Consider the following 25,847-nt stretch of genomic DNA (forward strand, 5'->3'; position numbering starts at 1 on the left):
CTGCAGTATACCAGGCTGTGAGAGAGAGGAAGCCTAACGGAACAACGCTTTACTCAGTGCCTTGGTGAGATACATCTGAAACAACGCAAGAATAAAACAATGAATAGACTGAAAATGACTCAGTATCATTGCTGCCATTTCTTACTGGAAGATAAGAACTGCAATCTGCCTCGATAACAAACTGTAGGGCAAAGAGATAAATAGCAAACATGTTGCTAGAGAAATGTTTCCAAAACTCAGGACTCTAAAGCTTGAGTACATTTAAAGAAGCCCAGTGATGTTAAATACCCTGGTCTGCCAGACATTCCAGATTCACAACCCTGTTCTTTGAAGCTTCAGAGCAATCCCAAAGGACACAGTTTAATGGAAATGGCCAGCTCTATGCAAAGTCCCTATTTCTGAACAGGTGCTGATGTGTTACATCATAGTTGGACATCGCCTGTGCTTCTCAAGCACAGGAGTAAGAGCATCCACTATTTCTAACTTTCTGTGTAGGCTTCCAGTTTCGTGGGATATACCCTAAGGAGTAAACAGGCAGCAGCTGGGCAGGGAGTGGGAGGGAAGGATCAGGGTAGAGTTTGACTCAGCTATCCCCTACTCACTGACTCATGTGCTGGTGCAGAAGAGACTGCTGTCATTTGCTGCTGGTTGTAGTCAGTTAAAAGTTAACTCTGAAACAGAGAAGCAAGGAGGGCTCTCAAAGGAGTAGTAAGACTGATAAGCTTTCCTTGCTTTTAAGTAATATTTACTTAAGAGTGAAGGATGTTTTTTGTGCCTGTCTTTTAAGAGACTCCAATTAATACCTAGGAGGCTTTGGGGCTTCCCATTTGCCTATACATTACTTCCCAGAATTGCTGATGCATTTTAGAAGTAAATCAACTCTTAACATGTTTGTTTGTTTGTTTTTAAAGTCCCAGGAACAAGAAAACAGCTGAAAGAAAGTCACATTTCCACCAGCAGTGTTTTTGTAGCCTACCTATATATATGCCACTGCTGTTCAGTGACAGTTTCATCACAGCTAAACTTTATAGGGTAATTACCATCTCTACTTATATTAAAGCTTAATTACCAGGAGGCTTGTTAAGTTTAAATCTTGTCTAACTACTTGGCCAAGAAAAGTGCAGTGAATTATTTTATCCCACCTATTCAATACTTAAATAACAGTATGTTCAAGTGTTAGAGAACAGCAAAGGTATCTGCACAGAGAGCCAAACTTCCACCGTTATTTCTCCCAAATTGTCACGTTCAGTCCCTGAAGAGCTTCCATGAAGCGCAGCTATCATTCACAAGTGACAGTGTCCTATCACAGGCACTCCACCTTCCCACAGTGTTATGATTCACACACAATGTACCGTCTTCCCAGTTTCAACATCCATCAATTGCTAAAACTGCATTCCATTTAACCAATCAAATACATTAAAGCAATAAAGGGAAAGTTCTCATTTCAAGTTCTCATTGAATTAAAAAAAACGCCAAAAACACAGAACATTTTGAATACAACAAAACCACATATTTAAAGACCTTTTAAAGAAGATTTTTGAGATTATTTTGCCAAATAAATTGCTTGGTAAACTAATGTAAATTCATTGAATACCTCCTAACAGAAAATTATGAACTATATTGAAACTTAAAATGTATAAAGTAAGATTGGTCTGTAAGATAACAGCCACCTCTCCTAAACTCCCCACGGATCCTCATGGGATCACCGAGAGCCTTGTAGTTTCTCCTTAGGCTAAGCTCCCACCTTGGATCCTCATGGGATCACCGAGATCACCTTGTAGTTTCTCCTTAGGCTAAGCTCCCACCTTTATTTTACCACCGATTTTTTTAATGACCATCTTTGCTTTACACAGAGACCTATGTTTAAATCACATTTCCAGAACCCCTAGTGTGATATCTGAAGCTCGCAGGCATGCTCTGTGGATCAACCTGTACATTTGAAAAATGCTACAATCCAGAAATTGAACTTCAGTTTTGCTTTTTCTTCCCCCAATAAATCCATAAACATCTACTAATTCAGTAAAGACCAGCTTACTCTGGTTGTGTCTTTCAGTTTTGTAACATTCAAGAGACTGCCTTTTGCTATTTGTGAAAATGCCTGAACATTTTCATGCCTGAAAATCTACAGTGAGTTGCATCACTATAAGCAGTCCTTGGGGTTCTCTGGGTAAATGGAAACATTCTCCTCCGTGTCTGCTGAAGGAGTATTTCTATTTTGCTTCCCATTCATCTGAAACTTGGAAGTTAATTACTTTTACAATACTTCAAAAGTAACCAATTGTTTCTCATCTCCTTCTTCAGAAATAAAAAGTCATTGGAATTGTGAAGGAACATTTGGGATTTAAATTTATACTTTAAAAGTCAAAGACTTCATCAAAATTTGAATTGTCCATATGTTATTCAAGTGACAAGAAGAACTGCTGAGAGTCATACTTGGGACAAAACAACACATTTACAATCAACCATAAACTCCTGTTTTTATAAATAAAGAAGTCAGATGACTGAAGCATTCCCATAGTTAGCATTCCCTGCCCTCAAAACTACCCTTCAAGCTCTTTCAGTCTTTCCATCTGTGTTATATCCCTTGAAGGGCAAAGTATCCTGCTACTACAAATCTGATACAGATACATACTTCAGAAGCAAATGTTATTCATGCATTTTATTTCCATAAAAAAACTAAATAACTTTCTTCTACTATCCCAACTAAATATTGGGAATTACATCCACCTGTCCACAACAAATTCACCCTACCTACAGCAAGATTCAATGCACTGATAGAGTTATTACTTTTTTATTACTATTCCTTTTTGGCCTCTGTATCCTTGTGCAGCGGAGTCATCCCTCTGGGGCAGTGCTGTGGTGCACTGGCACAGCAGGTCCCAGACTCCCAGTTCTCCCAGCATTACTGGGAGCCCTGTGTATGGCACACCTGATGACAGGCAAACAGGGGAAGGAATGTGCAGGGCTGGAGCCAGTTCCCTAGGTAACCAAGCGATGTTTTAAAAGGAAAAGTGGTACCACAGTGATAAGTAAATAAATGCACACAATGAAGGCCCACACACATGACTAACTTTCCTAGATACCACGGACAATAGAGAATGGCAGAACGTGGAAATTCATGGATCTTGCACCTGTGAGGAAACAGACAAATTTTTCCCCAATGAGATGGTTAAGTAACACCCTCATTCACAAGTTCCTTGTAGGCAGCCAGAAGCACTCTGCCTCCCAGCCCTTTTCCTCTTACCTCACCATGACTTTCCCAACTCTCTTCCACATTACAAACAGCTCCTAAGCAACAGGAGGTTTGCAGAGAATGAGTCACTCTCCTGTGGCTGACAGGCTGAGTGCAGGATGGAGATTAGTGACCTGTCAATGCACAGCCCAGAGCCACTGTGCTTCCAGAAAGCCAGCATGGTCACTGAAGCAAAACTTGAAAAATGAGAAGTGCTTTAGAAGGATACAGTTGTAAGCCATGCCTTATAACTCTCACAGACAGATCGTGTTGGCTTAGAAAGGAGACTGCTCTATGCTAGATGCACAGCTGACACGTCAGAAACCATTTCAGACCAATAAGGTACCTTAAAGTTAATTAAACAATAGTTAAATTAGATTTTATTTAGATGGTAATAGGAAATCATTAGGCTTTGGACTGACAGTAAAAATTTTGGGAACTAACCATGCAAGGTCAGTCAGCTCCCAATGTAAGCAACTGATTCTGACATAACTGGGAGTGTTTCTGGCAGAAAATTTCCTTCTGAATGAGGTTCTACTTTTCTTTCCCCAAACAGAACAATGGAAAAGAGAAAATTTATCTAAAAAAGGACTCAAGAGGTCATCTTGACCACTCCCTTATCTCCAGGGATGACTGACTGGTAATTCAGACCTGATACAGGTTTGTCTGCCTCAGCCTTGTCTGTTCTTTCCCCAGCAGTGTTTGTATCAGACATTTTGAGGCTCATTTAGCACTTTTAACTCATCCAAGCTCCTAAGGCACCAGACAGAGACATTAATCCTTGCAAGCATGCTTTGCAGTACTTAGTGCTAGGGCCCCTACTGAGGGTGCCCAAAGTGTATCTGCAGCACAGGCCCTTCAATCAGGAATCAGCTGAGAGACCACAGCATCCAGAAAAGAAAGAGTTGTGACTTGTGAAGAGGAGGAATCTTGGTGCCTGCATGAAAGCCTTAAAATCAAGCTCTTTATTTTATCCATGAAGTCCTAGAGTTTCTTCTTTCATACAGAAATGAATATAAGTAATTTTCCTTGCTAGGCTGAATGTCCATAGAGAAATTCAATACAGAAATGAATATAAGTAATTTTCCTTGCTAGAGTATGGTAGAAACCACACCTGTTCTGGAGAAGTGTCTATGAAATCATTGGGAAAATACATTTTAACCTGTTCTAGGCCTATTCTCTTTATAACTGGGTTGATTCGATTCCCTAGTCTTAATTAAAACTAACTTGTTAAAAATAATTTAATAATATACTCATAAAAATCATGACATTTGCAGTCTGTGACCTGCTGTCCATGAATATTTAAATTATTTAACTGAAACAAGTATTATCAGAAAGACAAACTGCAGTGTTACTGGGAAAATAGATTTTGAAGTCAGATTCCAGCATTCAAATGGAGGAGAAAATTACAGAACTAGTCCAGCCTAGATGAACAGACCACATTTCCATTTTTTCCATGAGATTTTAAATAAAAACCATCAACATCTTATGAGTAATCCACTGAACAGAAGTTCTCAGAAATTACTTTCAAATGATTTTTAAAAAAAAAAATTTAGATGATCAGACTTCTCATAGGCAATTCTGAATTGAAAAGTTAAATAAAAAACTGTGAAGTATTGATTCACTTCAAAATCATAGAAGTTACTATCACAAGACTTAGTTATGCTATTTAAGAACCTGAAGTAGTTCCACAAATATGTAAGCATGAATATATGTGCATGTATATCTCAAAACCAGTAACCATCAGAGCTCAGGGAGATGTTAGACATTAGATTATTCTCCAATCTAGCAAACAAAACCATAATGATCTAGGATTAGTGGGTTATCAATTTAAATGGTTAACTGAAGGCTAAATTTCAATTTTAAAAACTTGAACATCAACACACTAGTCCCTGCTATAATTCGAAAAACTTGTAATGCCTTAAAAAACTAAACTGTGAAATAATATATCTACACAGCACAATAAATCAGGATTTAATGCATTTTGGCCTTAGTCTGTGTTCCAAGCTGCAGTTCATTTGAAAAAAAAATCAATTTCTAGCTGAATTAATTTGATTTTTATCAATGGCTGCTAAATGAAATTCAGATGAAGTATATATTTGGTGATTATGCTAATCTCTCCACACACTAAATCCAGGTTATTCAAGTAAATGAAATGTAATCTGTAACTTGCAGAAAAAAACAATTCTGTTAACAATCTCACCTTCTGGATTGTTGCTAATTTTAAAGGTTTTATTTTGCTCATACACAGTTTATATAGTCACTAAACACTAAGAGATTCTCAAATCCGTTAGGAGTTAAAAGAACAGCATTCAGTTTCCAGTAATGAACCAATAATTATCACAGTCTCACCAACATCATCCAACCGAGCAGGGTTAAATCAAGTTATGTTTTACTTTGTGCTCACACAGGGGAGCAAACATGATGAAAAAATTTGATCCAACTTCTTTTATCAATGGAGCAACTGAATAGTTTCTTACTCCTCTCGTACTCTGCTATAATCTTCTCTGGATAAAGTTGCACCAAATTCACAGTTTCCCCCACAGTCTCACCAACATCATCCAACCAAGCAGGGTTAAAGCAAGTTATGTTTTACTTTGTGCTCACACAGGGGAGCAAACATGATGAAAAAATTTGATCCAACTTCTTTTATCAATGGAGCAACTGAATAGTTTCTTACTCCTCTCGTACTCTGCTATAATATTCTCTGGATAAAGTTGCACCAAATTCACAGTTTCCCTCCAGTCAGTTTCCTGAGGAATCAGGACCTCACAAATATTAGAACAGTTGCAATAATTTTGTTGCATTCACATGCATTCCAGCAGCCACCAGATGTGATGCACCCCTGTGCCTATGTGGATTAATAGCAATACTTCCAGAAGCTTCAAACTAGCATAAAAGAACAGTTTCTAACTGGTTATTGATATCTTGACACCCCATAACCACATTCTATGGCAACTTTCCAGAGAACCTGCAGCTTACTTCCATATTGAACCTTCCTAAACCATACCAGAGCGATAAAGAACCTTCTAACACCATTTGTTAAACATTTTTTCTTATTAAGATTTTGACTAACATTTCATGGGATTCAATAGATTTGAAGGGCCCGATTGTCTGAAAAGGACTCTTTTTCAGAAGTTTGCAGTACTGCTTTGTACTGGGATTTTTGTTGTTGTTTTGGGGTTGGGGTTTGTTTTTTGTTTGGTTATTTTTCTGGTTGATTTGTTTTGTTTTGAAAGAACTTCAACTGGGCCTTCAATCTTAAACATGCAGAGTTTTACATCTGGGACTAATTACAGACATTATGTTACTCCCTACCTGATGGTTTGTGCAGGTAGTTCAGAGATTTTGCTTGAATTCAGTAATATTACTGTCCTACCATTGTAAAGGAAAAATGGCTCATCTGACACAGGTGTTTTCCTGGTGAGAAATTCCTTGATGAATTGCTTTTAATCTGAAGAGCTTTCTAATCATGTAAATTCAGAGCATTCTGTCAGTGAGTAGCTCTGAATCACACATCTTTGGTTTAACTCATACAGAATAAGTGACAGCAACTTCAGCACCCTGTCATCACCTTAAGAAAGCAATTACAGTAAAATATTACTGTTACAACTCCACAGTGTATCAGGCAATGTCCAAGGGGATTTTAATAGTGGGGTACAGCTCCATCTTACCACTTTAGATATCCTCTGGTGCAACTGGAGACAACAGTTGATGTCCAAAAGGAAAGAATATTTTCATTTTATTATCATTTGTACGTTAGTTTGCTTAGAAATGAAATGCATCAAAGCAGGACAAATACTCAATCTACTGGCTTATTTATTTATAGAACAAACTCTCACGATATATTATCATACGTCTTCACTTTGTATACATTTCTGCCTTTTTTTGTGGTTAAGGTCCCCCAGGAGTTGTTACTGATACTGAGCCTTATCCCTTCTACTGGTCTAAAACATCAGCACTATTCAGAACTACTCCATTTATTCCCTGCTTTATGATGTTATAATTGTCAGCAAAAAGCAGCCTTTGCAGGCTATGTTATGAACTGTTCCATGCAGAACTAAACCAATAAAGCCTTCATATCCAAAATTGCTACATCCCTCCCCGGTCACCAAAATACCTCCAGCTTACCTCCGTTACCATCTTTCAAGACTTGCTAACATGAAATACTTCCAGTTCCTGCCACATTCACCAGCTCTCCTCCAGCCTTTCCCCCTCCAGGGAGCATCAGCACAATTGGTGTGGTGAGGTCCCACCATCCCTGCACACAGCCAACCGCAGCAACAAAAGGCTCCTGAGCTGCTTCTCCTCAGCTGGCAACAGTAACTGGGGCCTCAACTCCACCTCGCTACTGATTTTCCACAGCTTTTAAGGATTTGCATCTATGAGGTCTTTACCACTCCATCAAGTTTAGCAAAATGGTAAAAAGGCAATCACACAAACTGTATTTCCTTGGAAAGGCTGGCCAAAGCCACTACCATTTAAAAGCCTTGCGTGCATCTCTTTTTAGCCTCTGCTCCTGCCTTTGTTACTCAGTTTTACGCCTTAGTCGTGCCAGTGTGCTCTCCAGTGGAGGACACTGTTCATTTTATGGAGAAGCAGCATAAGACATAAGTAGGCAATCATTCAGCTTCCAAAGAAGGTTGTGGCTTTGCTTTTCTTCTGCATTCAGTCACTCAACTGCCCTGAATGGAATAACAACATGAAAAGCGTGGGCTGTTTTGAAGGTACAAGTAAAGAATCCACCACAAATGCTTGTATTGATTTCAGTTCAGAAGAAAATTTAACTTGCCTGAAAATCCAGGTGTATGGCCACTGAATATGTAGTCCAAACACATTTCCATTTAAAAAAAAAAAATCCTACTGGAAAAGCATGATGGAACAGTTCAATTCTAAATACACCAAGTATTTTGAATCTTCTTATAGAAGTCAATGCCAACTGACTTCCATTTCCACTACAGACTCACACAGTAAAACAGTAGTAACACTTGCCTGAAAATCCAGATGTATGGCCACTGAATATGTAGTCCAAACACATTTCCATTTAAAAAAAAAAAATCCTACTGGAAAAGCATGATGGAACAGTTCAATTCTAAATACACCAAGTATTTTGAATCTTCTTATAGAAGTCAATGCCAACTGACTTCCATTTCCACTACAGACTCACACAGTAAAACAGTAGTCAAAGAATATTTATTGGTTAATATGTAGGCAAGTACATACTCTTATGCTCAGTTTGATGATAGGTTTTAAGGATTTAATTTTGAATTAATTTTCTAACACCTCTTTCGAAATCATACACTTGGGGGTACACAGGAAAACATGTACAGACACCAACGGATTAACATGATTGATGTTTAGTTTCTGTAACTTAGCATTTAACGAGCCACTGATAACTTACTGTCTCCCAACCTTATGCATATCAGTCACTATTGTACTTGTTTCCTTCAGTTTTTAAAATCTTTTAAGCATTTTAAAATCCCTGGGGAAAACAGAAGTGGGTAGCTCATACACAAGAGATCTTTAATTAGAAAGAAAAGAAGGTTGGGGCTTCAGAGTCACTTCTCTTTGTAGCAGCTGAAGATCTGCCTCAGAACTTACACAGCAAACATACCAATCTTCAAGCACTGTTAGGAAGAGCTTTGCAATTTCTTAGGTCAGAGTAATTGGTGTGAGGAAAAAGAGAAGCTGACAGAATGGAAAGAAATAGTGGAGAGAAAAAGAATCCTGAGCAATACCTTACTTGTAACATCATTTCTCCAGTTTCACCCCCCACAAACTCTTCCGTAGAAAACAAAGAGTGAGAACTAGTGACGGTTCACTTCATTCTTACCTGCAGATCCACCCAAAGAGAATTTCTTTAGGACAGCAGTTCAAAGCTAACCCACCTGCAGGCCCACACTGACTCAGTGCCACATCAGACTTCCCAGCCAGGCAAACGTGGAAGCTGAAGGTGGGTAGTTGTGCAACATGTTATATATGCTGTGCTGTGAGATGGGGACTCCTTGACTAAGAAACCTACACACAACTGACACAAACAGGCTCTAGAGGCAGACCAGGACACAAAACCCATAGCAAAAAAAGCTACACAGATGTTTAAGAGCTTGTAATTGGGTGAAAGATAAGTAACATGAGCCTTTTGCGACAAGTTAAGAGGTTTACAGAAGAGTAAATTAGCTTAAAAAAATCAATTCATGATTTCCTTTAAATTTATCATGTTACTGCCTGCTTGAGTTTGTTGTCTAAATTGAACAAATATTTCTGAGTTCTTTATTACAAAGAGTATTGGCTATGACGTCTGCCCCTTATTCAGTGCTTGAGTATTTTACACACTGCATTTTCTCCTGTTACATTCATGATACAGGCAGCCCAAATTTCAACCAACAGTTCATTTATTATTAGGGGAAATCCCTCACCCTCAGGCTTGTATGTTACATTTTTGAACTTGTGAATGTCTACTTCTCAACAAGATCAACCAGAGAGTAAATGTGCTTCTGCAATTAGTTCTTTATAGTGAGATTTACAGTGAGATTCTCAGTATTTCTTCGTTTGTAATCTTTGGAATTACTTAATTCCCATCCAATTAGGCACAAGTTCTGAACAATGAGACACCCTGACTCACAGTACCTAGAATGCAGATAAGCACCTCTTGTTTGTTTAGCTTGTTAGCTGTAGGGACAGGGAGCATCTCCTGCAATATTTGTACATGATCAAGTAGAGCAGAGACTCTGAACTCTACTGTTATACCAAACACTAACAGTTTTAATGTGGATCTGATGTTCCTTTCAAGCAAATATGGAAATTAAAGGAACACCCAAAGCTCTATCTCAGCCACACTAATCCTGTGAAAGCAGTGACTCACCTAGTAATGGCTTTCCATAAATTAGGCAGCTAAAAATGGGTAGGAAGCGTGAAACCATTAACAGTTCCTGTAGTGTAAATTCTCTCACTGCATGTGAAGAAAATCCATGGCAGTAAAAATAAGAGATGAAGGTGTCAGCACCCGTCATGTTTAGATATGCTGTTAATAATTCAAATCTTCCTCCCTTGGAGCGTATGGTTTCAGAATGAATCACTCTATTTCCTTTCTCTAATGAAAACTGAGGTTCTGTTGCTTACTAATCCCATATGTTTTCTTCCCAACTATGAAAAGAGAAGAAGTCAATGTGGCCAGTTGCCTGTGTTGCCAGCACCCTGCCACAGTGGAACCCTCCGGCAGCAGTGTTGTGTATGCTGTCATCTTCCACCCCTCCACACTGCCAGGGAAATGATTGATGGTAAAATTGACAATACACAAAAGAAAAGCCACATAGAGCTATGCAAAACAGGAAGAGATGGAAGAGAAGGAGTCACTGCACCTTTGGGAGTAGCACTCCTTTCTACCACACAGAGCAGCCCAGTTGCTCTGGGCCTGGCAGGAACAGAGTGTGCCAAAAGGCTGCCACTGTGATTGCTGCTTTGTACAAGTGCACCATGGTATAATAAAGGTTGAAAACTGAAATTTTAGGACTGGTATCTAAACTTCGCTGCTGAACTAAGATGACATGGTTATACAAAAAGCAAAAAAAATACCAAAAACCCAACCAAAAAACCCTAAAGTGGTGCCAGACATAACAAAGTGCACAATTTTCTCATGACACAGAAGACTATAACAGAACATTCTAGAAAAGGTGGGAACAGCATGGTCTCATACTGAGAGCTGGCAATAGCCTCAATACTGTAACAGTTCTTGACATATCGCCTCAGTCACTCAGTGGCAGCTGTCCAATTACTCCTGTCCAAATACTCGCTTGAAATTCTGTTGGCATCCTACTATCAAGAACTCTGAATATCAAATATTCAGCTCAAGGTATCTTATCTTCTCATTTCTAGAGTAACAATACTTTTCATCAAAACCATTTGTTCTATCCAATCCAGTGTTGCTGCATCTACTTCCCATAACTTCTTGGGTTTTGTCTATACTTTGCCAAACTAAACAAGATCTTAAGAGAATAGAAGATAGCAGTGCTTTGCTATTAATAGCTGAATTTTGCACTCATGTTGCTCCATTCCTTCTGGACTACGCACCCACTGAGATCCATTCCTTTATGTAATTCCTTCTTGTCATAGGAATAGACGAGAGATTGCTCTTGCAGTTGCTCTTGCTTTAAAACAAGGAAAAATTTCTAGTTTAAAGTAAAACTGTCTAACCAAAAGAAAGGCTTCCGATTTTATTTTTAACTAAGTTAATTTTATTTCATTTGAAGTTGCCTGCGAGCTGGAAGCAACACAAATCTTACATCAGTTTAGCCACTTCTTAGAACAGCAGAGGAGCACACACAAGGCACAGGCAGTATTAATGAGGAGCAAGGGCTGGGAGACCAGGATTTACCTGGGCCTTAATCTCTCTCTCACCCCATCCAGTAATAACACCCCTCCCACAGCATATGGTCACAGGCAAAGCACTAAATGAGATGTGCTGATGAAGTGCACCCCAGTATTGTTCAGCTCTCCATCAGATTGTCCCTACAGAGGTGACCCACAGATATAAACATTCCTTCCTTACGGTCACTATACAAATCTACTGCCTTTATCAAAATAAACTTCTGGAGACAGAAAGACGAGAGATGCAGGTTGTTTCTTAAAAACTGAAAAGGCAAATGAGAAACTGACCCAAGACAGAGGGCAAGCAGGTGTTGCTAAGAAGCAGTAAACGTTGTTTAGACATGACTGTCAATAAAGGAAACAACCGGCAGGTTTGTGGAGATGCAACTGCTCAAACATTTGGAGCAATAAACCTGAGGGGCAAGCAGCAACACCTACAGATGGCTCTGTGTGGCTGAGTATCTCTCAGTAGATCCAGTGCTTTGTAGTTAGTGCAGGTGAACCTCCTCGTTCAGGTAAAGCAATGGCACAAACCCTTGGGACTTGTCCTTTGTGGTGAGACTCAGGGAAGGATGGGGGTCTAAATGGGAGAACTGAGGTGCAGCTTCTGCTCTGCCACAGAAGCCCAGCACAGCCTTGGACAAAGTCACTTGATCTCAGCTTCCTGAGGCATTTCGAAGGTCCGATTCCCACTGACGTGCCACTGAGAGGGAGATCTTTGAGGATCTGTCTTTGCTGCTCAGCGTTGGTTCCTGTTTCTGTATGACTGTGACACACCGAACGCTGCGGGGGTGAAGAAGGGCCATGGACACCTACAGCAGTGCAGATGATCTTTGCTAACAATAACCTGAACAAAAGTTTTTTTCCAGAGCTTTTCACCCATGAACATCTCCTAGCTCACCATATAGGTTTCTGCCTTTTTTTCTGTGATAAGCTCCATGTATTTTTGACCCTAGCAGGACCTACTCAGACTATTAAAGTGACTTTAAGAGTTATTACAGTTACATCAGTCTCTTGTCAGTCTGAGAGGATCTGTTTGCAGTACAAGGTGCATTAGGCTGTAGTCACCAGCACAGAGCACTGCAATAGAGCAGGAATTTAAGACTGCAGCTCCAAGGCTACCTTGACACCACATAAGTGGAGGCTGCAACAGACAGGAAAAAAGTCCCTATTCCCACTAATAACCCTTTAGCTACAACATATAATCTCAAGTACTTAGCAAGCCATCTAACTATCTTTTATCTCCAACAAAAAGCCCCACTCCTTCCTATTCCCCTCTTTTGTTTGAACTTACTATTTTCTCCAGGTATTTTTTTACCTTGTCATAATCCATTAAATTCATATGCTTTGATCTTTCCATAGGAAATTTATTTTCTCTCTTCAAAGATCTTTTCTAGTCAGAAGGTATGTTCCCCAGTACACAGACTCTGTTCCATTCAGATGTCACAGCAAAATGCTTTTTTTTCCTGCCTTTTTTTCTTTTTTTTTTTTTTTTTTTATTTTTAATGAACACTTAAGAAATCGAATTTCAAATTAGAACCAAGCCAGGCAAGGTTATTCCTGATGACACAAGATGTGGCCTCTGATGAAAAATCTAAAAGACACACATTGTGCACACACTGCTGGAGCAAGTTCACTCCACCAGAAGGTTTTGTGAGGCAAAATAATTACAGGAAAGCAAAGATATTCAAAGGTCAGTCATAGATCAAAGGTGAGGAAAGGCAAAACAAGGAGCAGGGCAGAGATGATTATGATTTACCACAGTAACATCCTTTACATGTATCTCACTGGACCAGAACATCTTTCCTTATCCCAGTGTCATGTTATTAAAATGTGTTGCTCCCCTATTTCGCTCACCACTTCTCTGGTACTCAATATCATGTGTATCACAAACACCAGCACACTTGCAGGGCTGAAAATGAACTGCAGAAGCCACCACCCCGAAGCCACGTTCCCAGCCAAACAGTGGGTAAGGATTCTTGTAGGCTGGGTTTTATCCCAGCACTTTGGGAGAACAAACATTCAGGAAGAGGACCAGAGTCCTAACATCTTTTAAAACCTTGATTTCTGGAGCATTGCAATGGAGACACAATCCCACACTAACTCAGTTCTGCGAGATACTTTTGAAGGACATCAGCAAAGGGAAGACATTCATTAAAGCTCTGAGACAATCATTAGCACACAGGAGAACTACATAAATCATTTTTACTCATCTATGCTACTCAGCATAAACCAGGATGCTCTACTCTCTTAATTCCCATTGGCAGTTGTTCATTCTGAGGGAAAATAATCCATAAAATATATTCTATACGGCTATATTTGCCTTAGTTTTCCAAGAAGATTTTAATTCTTCTTTGGTTCATTTGTCAGTGTTCATATTGTGTAAATCTGCACAGTGCTGAGGTTGCCAGTATTCCAAGAATCAATTTGCTTTACTTACATGTATATTACAGACTGGGGACAAGAAGGAAAGAGAAAGATGCTGGATGCATCCTCTTCTACCTAGTACAATATTATACAGCCTGTGACCTTCTTCTTTTATGAACAGGGCCAGTTCCTGTGCAGTCAGTAGCCACCCACTGTCCTTCTATGAAATATATTCTCGATTTCTCTGATGCTGTAGACACAGAATAATTGTTCCTGGTTTGTTGCCATTAAACTTGCTACAAATGATACCTCCACATAGAGAGGATGAGCACCCGCAGCACATCCTGTGCAAAGCAAAGTACTCCTGACAAGAAACAAGTACTCTTCAAAGACAGATACCCAAACTGGGACAAGAGCCAATCCAGTGGACTGCAGATGAGGCCCCAAAAACAAGATGTTGAATTCCAGCATTTAAATTTGTCAAGCAACTTCTCCATTTTAGATATTCTAAACAATAAACAAAACAAATTGCCTATCCCAAAACAACCCATCTAAGGCACACACATAGAAAAACAACCAGCCTCTCAGGGCTTTATTTCGAAAGACAGAACAAAACACTGAATTGTCAAACAGAACATGCTTGAAATCATAATGCTCATATGTAAAATAGCTCTTGCACAGTATCATGGAAACTTCTAAATTGCGCTTTCTTTACATTTACACAAAGCAACTGTCATAAACATCAGCAATTTGAAAACAACATCTGCATGCTCCTGGGCAGAGGTTTTGTTCCTGTGCTGAACACCTTCTCACCTAAAATCTCACACTTCTTGTGGAGTGTTAACATCTTCTCTCCTAATCCTTGTCAGGTCAACTTGTCCTTTTGATCTCTGAGCTACACATCCTGAGCCTTTATCTGGACATGCCCAAGAGCAAGTGCTGTGTAAAATCTGTTGTCCTTGGAAATACAAAATAAACCACATTCTGGAAAAGCAAAGGCTTCTCAAGAAGATCCCTGCTTTGGTTATATACAGTACCTGTAATATATAATTAAAGAAGTTTGGAGAGAAATAAAGCTTTGCTTAAATTTTCAAGTCTCCATTCTGAGACAGAATTGTGCTGTTAGGCCTGATGAAAGGTCACACCATCTCCCACATGCCTTGTACAAATGCTGAGGCACCTATGATGCTCTCATTTGAGATGTGAGGTTAAAGTAAAAGAAGTCTTGTCCATCATGACAATTCTCAGTTTTCTGTGCTGCTCCCCAGAAAAGGATTTACCAGGTTGGAGCTTGGAAGAACAGAAAATGCAAAGGCTTTTCAGAAATTCGAATGTTCCATAAGAAAGAGTCAAGGCCCTCACCTCAATTCCTCACATATTCTAAATTAATTTTCTTCTGACCCCAGCCTACATCCAGTCTGTTCTGTGATGAAAGAATGAGCAGAGTTTGCCTAGTTTATTCCCTCAAAGAGACAACCAAGAAGAATAAATGCAGATTATTCTACTTTGACCAAATTAAAGGAAACTGTAGCTCAGAGCAGAGGGATTCCCTTTGTTTACCTGACAACACAAAGGAATTACTGCAATCCTGTCTCCTGTCACCACTGACAGGCTGTTGGATATGCTTCTGTTGCTACTCCCAAAATGCATGCTACCAACCCAGCAGAAATTCAAAGGAAGGCCATTTCCACAGGCTGGGAGCTGTCATTGATGCTTGCTGGTTGATGAATCTATAATCAACCTGTAATCAAGCCACCTCAGGAAGGGAAAAGTCTCAAATACAGACAGACAAGTCCCATTCAGCAGGGAAGTGGCAGGAGAAGGCAGGTTTTGAGACAGACCATCTGCAGGGACCCGTGACACAACAGAGAAGGGTGTTCAGCGTGTGAGTCACCGCCCAAGGCACCTGGCCACGGGGATTCTCTGTGTCTGTGCTGTCAAGAGACTGAAAGCTGCCTTGGAGTAGCAGCCTGCAAGAATAAACACCTAGATTTGTCTCCTCCATATACTCATCAAGCTGCTACCTCCTCTCTGTTACTCACAATACTTCCCCATGCCTTCCAAATAAGAAGAGATTCTCATTTTGCAGCCTAAATCCTAGATGATAATTTTTTTAAAGAGAGGATGCAATCTTTATGAAGTACCTTCCCTTGTCATTTACACGCAAAATCCCATCAGCAACCTGCACAATCAATTTCAAAGCAAAACAAAGATAACAGAAATAAACGTAAGCCATTGAGAAAAGTCCTTCCCAGTAGATGAGTTTTACAAATGGTTACATGTATCCAAACAGTGAAGCACACATACTCTGCTCCGCTTTGAGGAAACAGCTGCCTTTGCTGTAAATAGACAAGAAGTACTAGAACAGACCCAGAGACAAGCACCACCACCAAAGTACAAAAACAAAAAAGAAAAAAAGAAAAAAAAGAAAGAAAAAAAAAAAGGTGAAGTTTTAAATTAAATGAACATTTGGCTAGTCACTATTTAGGTTTTGTTGAATGTTTAATATTTTGCAATATTTGGGGATTTTTCATGTTCACTCAGCAAAGTAAGTAATGCTTAATTCATTGGGAGTTACCTTCTGAACTACTCTTTGCTACTTTTTTGAACGTTTCCCTTCACGTTATGCAATGCTACTGCAGCATCTCAGAGTGAAAGTACCTTGCACAGAATGATTTAGCTCTGAGCTGAGCCTGATCCAGAGTCAGTAGCCATGTTGCCTCTGAGGACTTTGGATTTAACTTCCTACACAGATAGGACCCCTCTGGACCCCTGTCCCCTTGCTACATAGCACTTAATCTTCTAAGGGACTTAAGTACTAGCACCCATTCAGTGCAACCAAATGTATGATTTCTGGAGTTCTTTCACTTGATACAAGACCTACAGATTCCTCCAAGACTACAGCAAGTTACTCAGAAATCCTGGTACCCCTTGTTCACCGGCAGCACACAGGAACAAGGGTATTCTAGAGAGGAACTCTGCTCTGTGGGTTTCTTGTTTCCTTCTCCAAGGTGCAGGCCCTCTCTTGATTCTTAGACACAAACATTCTGAGTTGTTCTTTCTTCTGCCCAAATATATAGTGTTTGACTCTAACTGTTATGTTTTTCTCTAAGTGCCTCCTTTCTGCATGATGAGTTTCACCATCCAGGCTGCTCATGAAAGAGGAAGGGCTGGGAGAGGCAGATCAGGATTGAACAGGCTTTATTTCTAGAGCTGTGGTGGTGAAGGAGCTCTTGAGCAAACAGCTGCCTGGGAGTCAGCAACAAAAAAAATACCAACTTGCATAGTGCAAAACTGGCTTTGCCAGGTGGGGGTTAAACAAGAAAAGCACCTGTCAGCTGTGATTTCTGTTAGGAGATCATCCTAATGCTAAGACATCTCGGTCTGCACAGAACTTAATCAAATCTGCTCATTCTCCCCTAGAGTCAAGTGCATAAAACTGATTGTCACTACAAGGGCAATGAACATGCTGATGGAAAGGTCTTTGCTTTAACGCTGCTGCTGCTGAAGCCACGTATCAGTTACAAGGATGAAATACAAGAGACCATGTTGCTTCATGTACATGAAGCAGTAGAGACTGAGATGAAAAATGTGGCTCCTGTCAACATGCCAAGACATGTGGAGCATATTCTGCCTTTCCACTCCCTCTCCCCTGTCTCCCTAAAATGTTCAATGCAAAGAAAAAAGCATCAAGGTGTTAAGTGACTTGAAATATTTTTGTATTTATATCATCTAGTAAACAAAGTTGCTGAAAAATGTCACTGTTAGATCTTCATATGTGTGGGAGACAGTATCTCAGCTGTCAGGGAATGACTGTACAGCTCCCTGCTGGAAAGAAGAAGTCAAGCATTTCACAAGCAGACTTTTATAGCCTGGTGGGATCTCTGCTAAACTCTTGGGATATCCAGACTGTCAATTGCTTCCAGGAAGATATCTGCTGATTCATCCTGGCAGTACCCACTCCCAAGCTGAGCTGTCCCCAGATCCCAATCAGCAGAAAGGCTCTCAACCGCAGCGCTGACACCAGCTCAGTGAATTCTGCCTTCATATCCTTGGGTGAGCTGATGGGCTGGAAGTCATCATCAAATCCCAGTCACCTTTTGAAGTGCAGGAAACAACCCAGTACCCAAAGCCTTCTGGAAGGACTGTTTTGTTACTCAGTGCACTTGTGATGGTTTTGGTGCCATTGATTAAAGCTCTTTATTCCTTTGCTTCCCTTCCCCTTTCCCCATCTAAATTGTCACTACGGGTGACAGCTGCTGGGTGCAGGTATTGTCTCTGTGCACACGCTGGAAGTGGATACTACTGGAGATTTGTGAAGGAAAGAGAAGGGGGAACCATTCTCTGTCACAGCTATCAGGAAACCTAGCTGCAGTTCAGAAAGCCTTCCCACAAGTCAGCCTAAAAGAGTGAGGGGGAGAGAGGGGGTGAGAGAGTTTTGTCTCTTCTTTTTAATGTTGTTCAGGATCACTGACAGCAGTAAGGAATGTATAGGCTTAGAATTCCCCTCTAAACTCCAAAATAAAGTACAAAACACTAGCCCATACATTAGGTGGTGGGTGCCAGCAGACCAGGTTTATCCTTTCAAGCAGCAGTGCCCTTTGCCTTACTGCAGCACACTGTAATTAAGGCCCTGCACAGGGCCAGTCACTAGCATGATAAAGATGAGCTATTTTTGTATGTGAATTCAAATGAACAAATGCAATTTCTAACCATTAACCTCCTGAAGCAGATAACAAGTGGGTTTCGGGATAATTAATGATTTTCATAGTTTCTAGAAAAGCTTTATCAGGATCCTTATATTTCTAAAATGCTGACATTGCATGATCTGGGACCTCAGTTCTAAAAAGGCAACGAGTACAACACCCCCACCTCCTAGAGCCAGCACCCCTGACTTTCTGTGTGTGCTGGGGAGATGCTGGGAAGCCTAGGGAGCCAGTTCCCAAGACCTTTCCCTCATGGATGCACACCTGCTCTTACACAGGCTCCATACTTCAGCAAAGCTGAGTACTTTGGGTGGATCACTCACTGTGAAGGTTCAGAGATCGATTCCAGCAAGAAATGCAGTTTGCATGGCTCACTGGGAAAACTCACTCCTCACCTCTCCTCCAGAGGTACATGAAATCTAGTATGAGGAAGGAGATCTGGAGAGGCAGGGAAGGTGCTGGGCTAGGGATCCACCCTGCTTCTGACACCCAGAAACAAGAGGTGGCCAGCACGGGTATAAAGAGCCTGCTCTGCAGAGTGTGCCCACAGAGCTCCTGCACAGCTCCACAGACAGGGATCCACCTCCTCAGCCATGTGCTGACACACACAGCCCTTCGTGCCACTCCAACAGCCACCAGCTGGTAGACAAGCCAGGGATTAAACTCACCATTTCCAGAAGTTACAAACCCAGCTGCTAAAGCCACAGCTCTGTAGCAGTGGGTCACAACTCCTGCCTCGGCCAGCACACCACTCCTTGTCTGCTAAGGGCGACTCCTGCTGTGTGCTGCATGTGGCAGTGAGATTTCCATCTCCTCTGTTACAGATCTGAATGCTCTAACTGGATATAAGCACATACGGTTTTATTAAATTGATCACTCTGCACTACTGAGGCAGCATTTACAGGGGAACAGCACAATGGCTTTTTCCAGACTATCAAGGTCTTGTGAGACATGGTGTAGAGAGCTGGGAGCTGACACCAAGCTAGAGAAGATTGCACTGAAGATGAAAGATGAGAAAGCTCACTTGCAGAGAACCTGGGTTTTGTTCTCTGTGGGAGGAACACGAACTTTTGCATTCAAGCCGAATTTAATAATGCATTCCAGTGATCTGCATTTTTCCAAGCTCCTACATTCCCTTCCTGAATACCATATGTTTTCCCATTCTTTTAGAGGTATTTCTGTGGCATCCACTGCCAATGGGTTGAAAATCAAAGTGCTACCAAGTTATCTGGATGAAACATCAAGATCTTGAATGTTTGGGAAACAGCCAAATGTTAGTTTAATTAACTCGAACATATTCAATTTTGACTGACCTTTTCAAACAGAATCAGAGAAGCACTGAGGTTGGAAGCAACCTCTGGAGATCATCTAGTGCAACCATCTGTTCAAAGCAGAGCCCATTAGATGGGCTTGCTCAGGACACCATCCAGTCAGATCTTTTATTATCTCCCACAATAATTTTCAAAACATCTCTCCTGAAGACAGGCACTGCAGTCCTTCAAGAAGTTATTTCAACCCAAATTTTGCAACTTCATTTCCTAGAATGCAAAGATATCTTTTGATAATTTTGTAACAACACATTGTCCAGAATAGGAAGTAGGAAAAACCTTTTTGCTACAATGACTTCACTTTTAATACTGCTCACTTTTCAAATTTCAATGACCAATTAAAAATTTAAAATTTCAATATATAAATTCCCATCTGGACCTTGTGTAAGCATTTTAAAAGAAAATCAGCACCTATCCAGATCAAGCACTAAGAAGAGTTCAATACAACACTTATCACTGTGTATTTCTTCTCTTCAACTCTTTTCCAGATCACATAAGGAGTTTTGGAAACTATGGACACTTGCTTGCCTTGTCAGACTCCAGCACATGGAGATCATTTGATGAGACAGGACCCATCACAGTCTCTGGGGTGTTCCTACCATCCAGCAGTTCTGTTTCTGTCTCCAGCTACTTGCAAAGGCTGTTGCAATTGTGTGGTATCGACAGGTTTCAAAATAATGAAACCTCCAGTGAAGTTCACAGCATAGTCTCCTCACAAACACAAACTTTCAGCTCTCTGGTGCTTCCAAACAGGCAGTGACCACACACTGGAAACCATTCCAATACATTTACTGGTTTACACTGAAAGTGCACTGCAATAGATGAGAATGTACTTTAAAAAAACCCCAACAAATAACTGAACAAAGCACAAATCCTGAAACATTATGGGGTTTTTCTTCTAAAAGGTAATAACAGGAGAATCTCTATTTTCCAGAAGAGTTCTCTTTTGATGCTGTGATACTGAGTCCAGGTATAAGTTAAAACACCTGAAAAATTCAATTTTTCTCTCATTTATTCCGAAATATAAATACTTTTATTTTTCTTATTAAATTTTTCATCCAAAAAGGTCAAGGAACTGGATCACGTAATTCAGATCATTTGGTCAGGAACTTCCATTCTAATTATATCACCCAGTACAGAACCAACAAAACACTTGCAAAGGTACAGGCAGTTCTATTTCAATGAATTACTTACTAATTTACACTGAAAAAACATAAGGTTGTTGTAGCTGAGCAGTTAAAAAAACCCTACCTTGCAATCATTTGATGGTTCTTCACTGAATAATGGAAAAGGGTTTAGAGTGCTCAACCACAGACACCAGGAAAAAAAAGGAATTGCACCACTAAAGAAACCCAGGCCAGTTAATTGCAGGTAATCGCTATGAATAATGACAGCAGAGAGTGCTGAATGATGTAGGAGAGAGAATATTCTGTCTCTGAGTTGTAATTGCTTAAAACAAACAGTTTGGTCAATCTGAACTTATTCGTGTCTGTGCTGCTCCTTCCGGAACTGTAAACATTTGGCTAAAGCTGTCAGGGAGCAGCTTCCATGTGTTCTGCATCCTACAAATGGTGGCAGAGGAGCCGTGCAAGGAGAGAGAGAACAGTGAATACATTGCTCTCCTCAGCCCTGCCTGTTCATCCCCCCACCCAGGAACATTCTGTACACACGTGCACACAAACATGGCTTTGCCTGGTGCTCCACAGCCTAATCACTGATTCTTCAGGAAGACATTAATTATGTAAATAGCTCCTAAAAAAGGAGAAATGTTCCTTTGCCAGACCAATTCATCTTCGACCGCAGCCACCCTCAGTGTCCTGTGAGTCACTCCACAGCTGGAGCTACCTGTGCAAAATGCCTGGAAGTCAACTGGAACAAGTTATGGCTGATGCACAGCAGAATGAATGAGAGCTAAGAGACAGGGAAAGGGACCACCAAACTAAATGTATTTGGGTTTCATCTACTTCATATTAGCCTTTTTGGAAGAATGTTTATTAGGACACATAATCTTTGTCTGTACTTGTCATATATCATTCCCAGTAGCTCCCTTTCTGAGATTACTTTCTTAGCTGAGGCCCTCAGGACACCATGCAGTTTGATCTCTACACTTTCAAATACTCATCACCCAAATATCCAAAAGATTCATTACCTACTTGGGCCACCCTTTCTTCAAATGGCAAGTTGAGTGTATGAGGAATAACACTTCATGTGAGCTGGAAGCATTTATTTATACCACATTACATGAAGCTGATCTGTGCAGAATGCCACAAGAGAGCAAGTCGAGGGAAGCAAACAATGAATGAAACACGTATATCCCTCTGGTGATGTCTCCAGGCAGCAGATGAAACAGCAGCTCTTAGTCCTAACGCCCTTACTAAGAGCTGTGAGCCTTAGAACCAGCAAACGAGTCAGCATAGAACTATGCTGAAAATGGGGTGTTTTCTACTTCTCAGCATCCTCTTCTCATGTACACAGCCCTGCTCCTCTGAGAACAGCCTGGTTATTTTCACTACAAGCTCCATTACATCCCTTAAATGAGAAGAGTGACCCACTCCTGCACAGCCCTGGTTGCGGGAAACAAGTACTACAAGAGTCTCAGACCATCAGTCCCTCTGGCTGACTGCAGGGAGGAGGAAGAACGTCAGCAAATGTCAATCCTGGCCTTGGCTTGTCTGGGTCTGAGGCAGCAGGCCACCAGGTATAAAATCCTGAGAGCTCCAGTGGACTCACATCTCCCTGCACAATGCTTTTGTGGAACATACTTCTAAGGGAACACAGACACTTACAGCATGGAACAGCTGTGTATCCCTCCATTTCATGCTTGTTGTACTTTCCTAGGACATGCACTAGCTGTATGCACTTTTGTAAGCCACTAAACTCCCTGAAAGCAGTGGATAAGGACTGTGAAGAGGATTATACTGAATCATTTGTCTCTGCTGATCAGTACAAGAGAAGGGCAGGGAGATTTTGACAAGTTTTATAAAATTATGCCCACAAAAGCAGGGCTAAGTACTGCTCTACAAACAACAGGAGACAATAGTCACAACATTCTCCTCAGAGAAACTGAATAGACATTCAACCAGAACAGACTCATTACTACTGCTGGAACCATTTTAATCCCACCTGCCCCCTCCAGGATGGACTCCTTGCTGCTCTAAAACAGGCAGAAGGATATTTTTTTTAGGAAGCTCTAACTGCTACCCGAGGAATGAGATTCCAATTTTGCCCCAGGGAGAGCCAGGTGCTTTGCTTTGGTGCTTGTCTCACAAAAGTTGTCCCCTGCAATAGAGCACATTTGTATTGGATTAATGTAATCAAAGGCACCCTGCTGTCTGGTCACCGACCTGTCTGTAAACAACAGATGACATGATGCCTTGAGCTGCTATTGTATATAATTACCTATTGAGTTGTGACCATTGTAAACTAAACAAATCCATAACTTCACCTGCTGCTGTTGGCCTGTTTTCCAGCAAGGAACAAAGCCTATAAGTGCCTCAACTTTGAGCACCATTTTGTCCTTCACTGCTTCTCACATCTCCTCCAAATGAGTTTGTGTGCTCTCCCTCACACCCAGAACAATTTTCCTAGCTGCACTGGCAAGGTCTAACCTTTCTCTGTTCTTGCTTTAAATCCCTTTTATATCCTTCTCCTTTCATCCAACCTTTTGATGTTACAGCTTCCTCGCCTCTGCCTGCATAAAGGTGAAAGTTGCCTGTTACCTGAATGTATCTCACCTGCCCTAGATTGTGCTCACTGTGATAGAGGCCACAGGGACAGATTCCCACCTGATGTGAATCATGCAGGTCTGCTGGGGAGATACACAAACATGGATCACAGAAAACACGGTGAATAAGAACACTGTTCTCTGGTTTCCAATACAAGAGTAAGATCAGGTGGAACCTGCTACCTGTCAGCTAAAAACCAACAGGAAGCTGCTTCCACGTGCTGTATTGTCCAGCTGCAGGGCTCCTCACCCCAGGACACTAAAAACTGAGCTACTGGACACCTTACTGAAAGAACAAAACCCCCTGGGAGCCATGAAATACAAAGAACTCTCCCCAGGTGTCTTCTTAAGTTGGAAACTGGAAAAGTATTCTGGGAATACCTCGGCATACCCACTGTACTCTTCCCTGAGCAAACCCTGCAAGCTGCTGTTGGGGACAGCACACTGGGGTAGGTGGAGCTGGCATCTGGCCCAGTGCAGATTTTTATCACAGCAGTTCACACCAGGGAAGACACAGCACTGTGTGCGTGTCAGTGCGGGTCTGGACAGGCACGGGAGGAGCCTGATACTCCTGCAGGTGTAACAGCAGGAGAAGCGACCTCCAGAGAGTGTTTGGTGCTCACTAGCAAATGGCTCTGATAGCCAGTCAACTGCTGCAAGTCAGTAGCTAATAAACACTTACCTCTGTTGTTCATCAGTAACTCAGAAGTTACTGGGACATGACATTCATGGAGACTTTCAAAGAAAAGGTTCCATTACAATGCCTGGCAATGAAACAGAAGCCAACTGACACTGCCAATGACAAGCTGCTTATTTGTTTTGGTTTTCTTTCGATTATCAAACTGAAAGTCTATTTGGCCAAATTAGACAAAACCTGCTTTCCCTTTTTCCTCTAATTTTTGTCAGAAGTCTGATGTAAAGCCTCTACAGAAGAAGTATAACCAAGTTATATTAATATCACCCTTTCTACTTCATTTACAAATGAAAACCTATATACGCCAAGACTGAAACACACACAGGTTATGTTAAACATTATCTGATTACTGCTTAGTGTCAGAACAGCTCAGATTGTATAAAACTGCAGCAGCAAGCTCATATTAATCATTGAAGAACAGCTCACAAACAAATAAAAATATTTGATGTAATCATCTGTTTCAATATAAACACAGCTAGGCAACAGGAGCCTTCAATGCACTGACTTTAAGTGATAGACTTCAGTGTTTGCATAAGGAATCTTCTTTTAGAAAGTTGTTTTTTTGACTTCCAAAGAGTTCCTTGCTTTGGAAATATTTTTGACGACATGAACAAAAGCTTCTTGTCTGAGATATTATATAAGAAATAGCACTGAAGACAAAAGCTAACATTTCAGAATATGTGATTGTAGACTCTATTTTGAAAATGCCTCCTGAAGAACAGTTAGTTATTGGAAATATTTTAAAAGTAATTTAATCACAGATTTCCAGGACAGTTTGCACTCCTCATGTTCTCTGAATCAACCAAGCTCCAGTTCTTACAAGATCACCCAGTACCAGCACCGATGACTGTTTTCAACATCTTCTTAGGCTCTCCCTTAAGGGTCACGGGGAATGAGCAATGAATTGAGGCAATAGTAAAATGATGCATTTAGCTGCCTGAATCCTTTTGTGAATGAAAAGGGGTCTGATCAATTCCTATTTACCTCAGCACACTTCTGGTTTCAGAATGGGCTTTGGGGGTTTCATCATTGCCTAGCAGAGAACGTTAATGCTTCCCTTAATGCTACATGCAAAAACTTGGATAGGTTTTAGGAGAGATGGGAACAGGAAGGAACAGATTACTATCAAGCACTGCTGACAGGAAGCCATTGGTACTGGAGAAGGTGAGGCTGGACTGATCAGACGGCAATCATCTGAGAGAGAACATTTCATCAAACAGTGAAAACAAGCAGGACCCATTTGCTGTGGAGCAGCAGCGCTGAGTGACTCATGCTATTGAACAATCCTGACTCGAACCTGTTGAAGATCTTGGCCCAGCCTTCCCTTTTCAGTATTAATCCGACTAGATACGTGTCAATAACCCCCTGGGCTGCTGCCTGGCAGCTGGATAACCAGCAGAGCAAGCCCATCTGGGCGCTCAGGTGCCCGGCA

At 40.9% G+C, this 25,847-nt stretch overlaps 2 protein-coding genes across 3 annotated transcripts in view; one reads left to right on the top strand and one right to left on the bottom strand.

Moving 5' to 3' along the window:
• LOC103612033 (vesicle-associated membrane protein 2) overlaps positions 1-25,847 on the bottom strand; it is a 51,074-nt gene that overhangs the window by 24,859 nt on the left and 368 nt on the right. The window lies entirely within an intron of this gene.
• Positions 1-25,847, top strand: part of CUNH17orf50 (chromosome unknown C17orf50 homolog) — a 46,778-nt gene that overhangs the window by 9,303 nt on the left and 11,628 nt on the right. The gene's annotated exons all lie outside the window — the stretch shown is intronic.

The sequence above is a fragment of the Corvus brachyrhynchos genome, unplaced genomic scaffold (assembly GCF_000691975.1).
Source record: "Corvus brachyrhynchos isolate BGI_N302 unplaced genomic scaffold, ASM69197v1 scaffold223, whole genome shotgun sequence".
Classification (NCBI taxonomy): Eukaryota; Metazoa; Chordata; class Aves; order Passeriformes; family Corvidae; genus Corvus; species Corvus brachyrhynchos.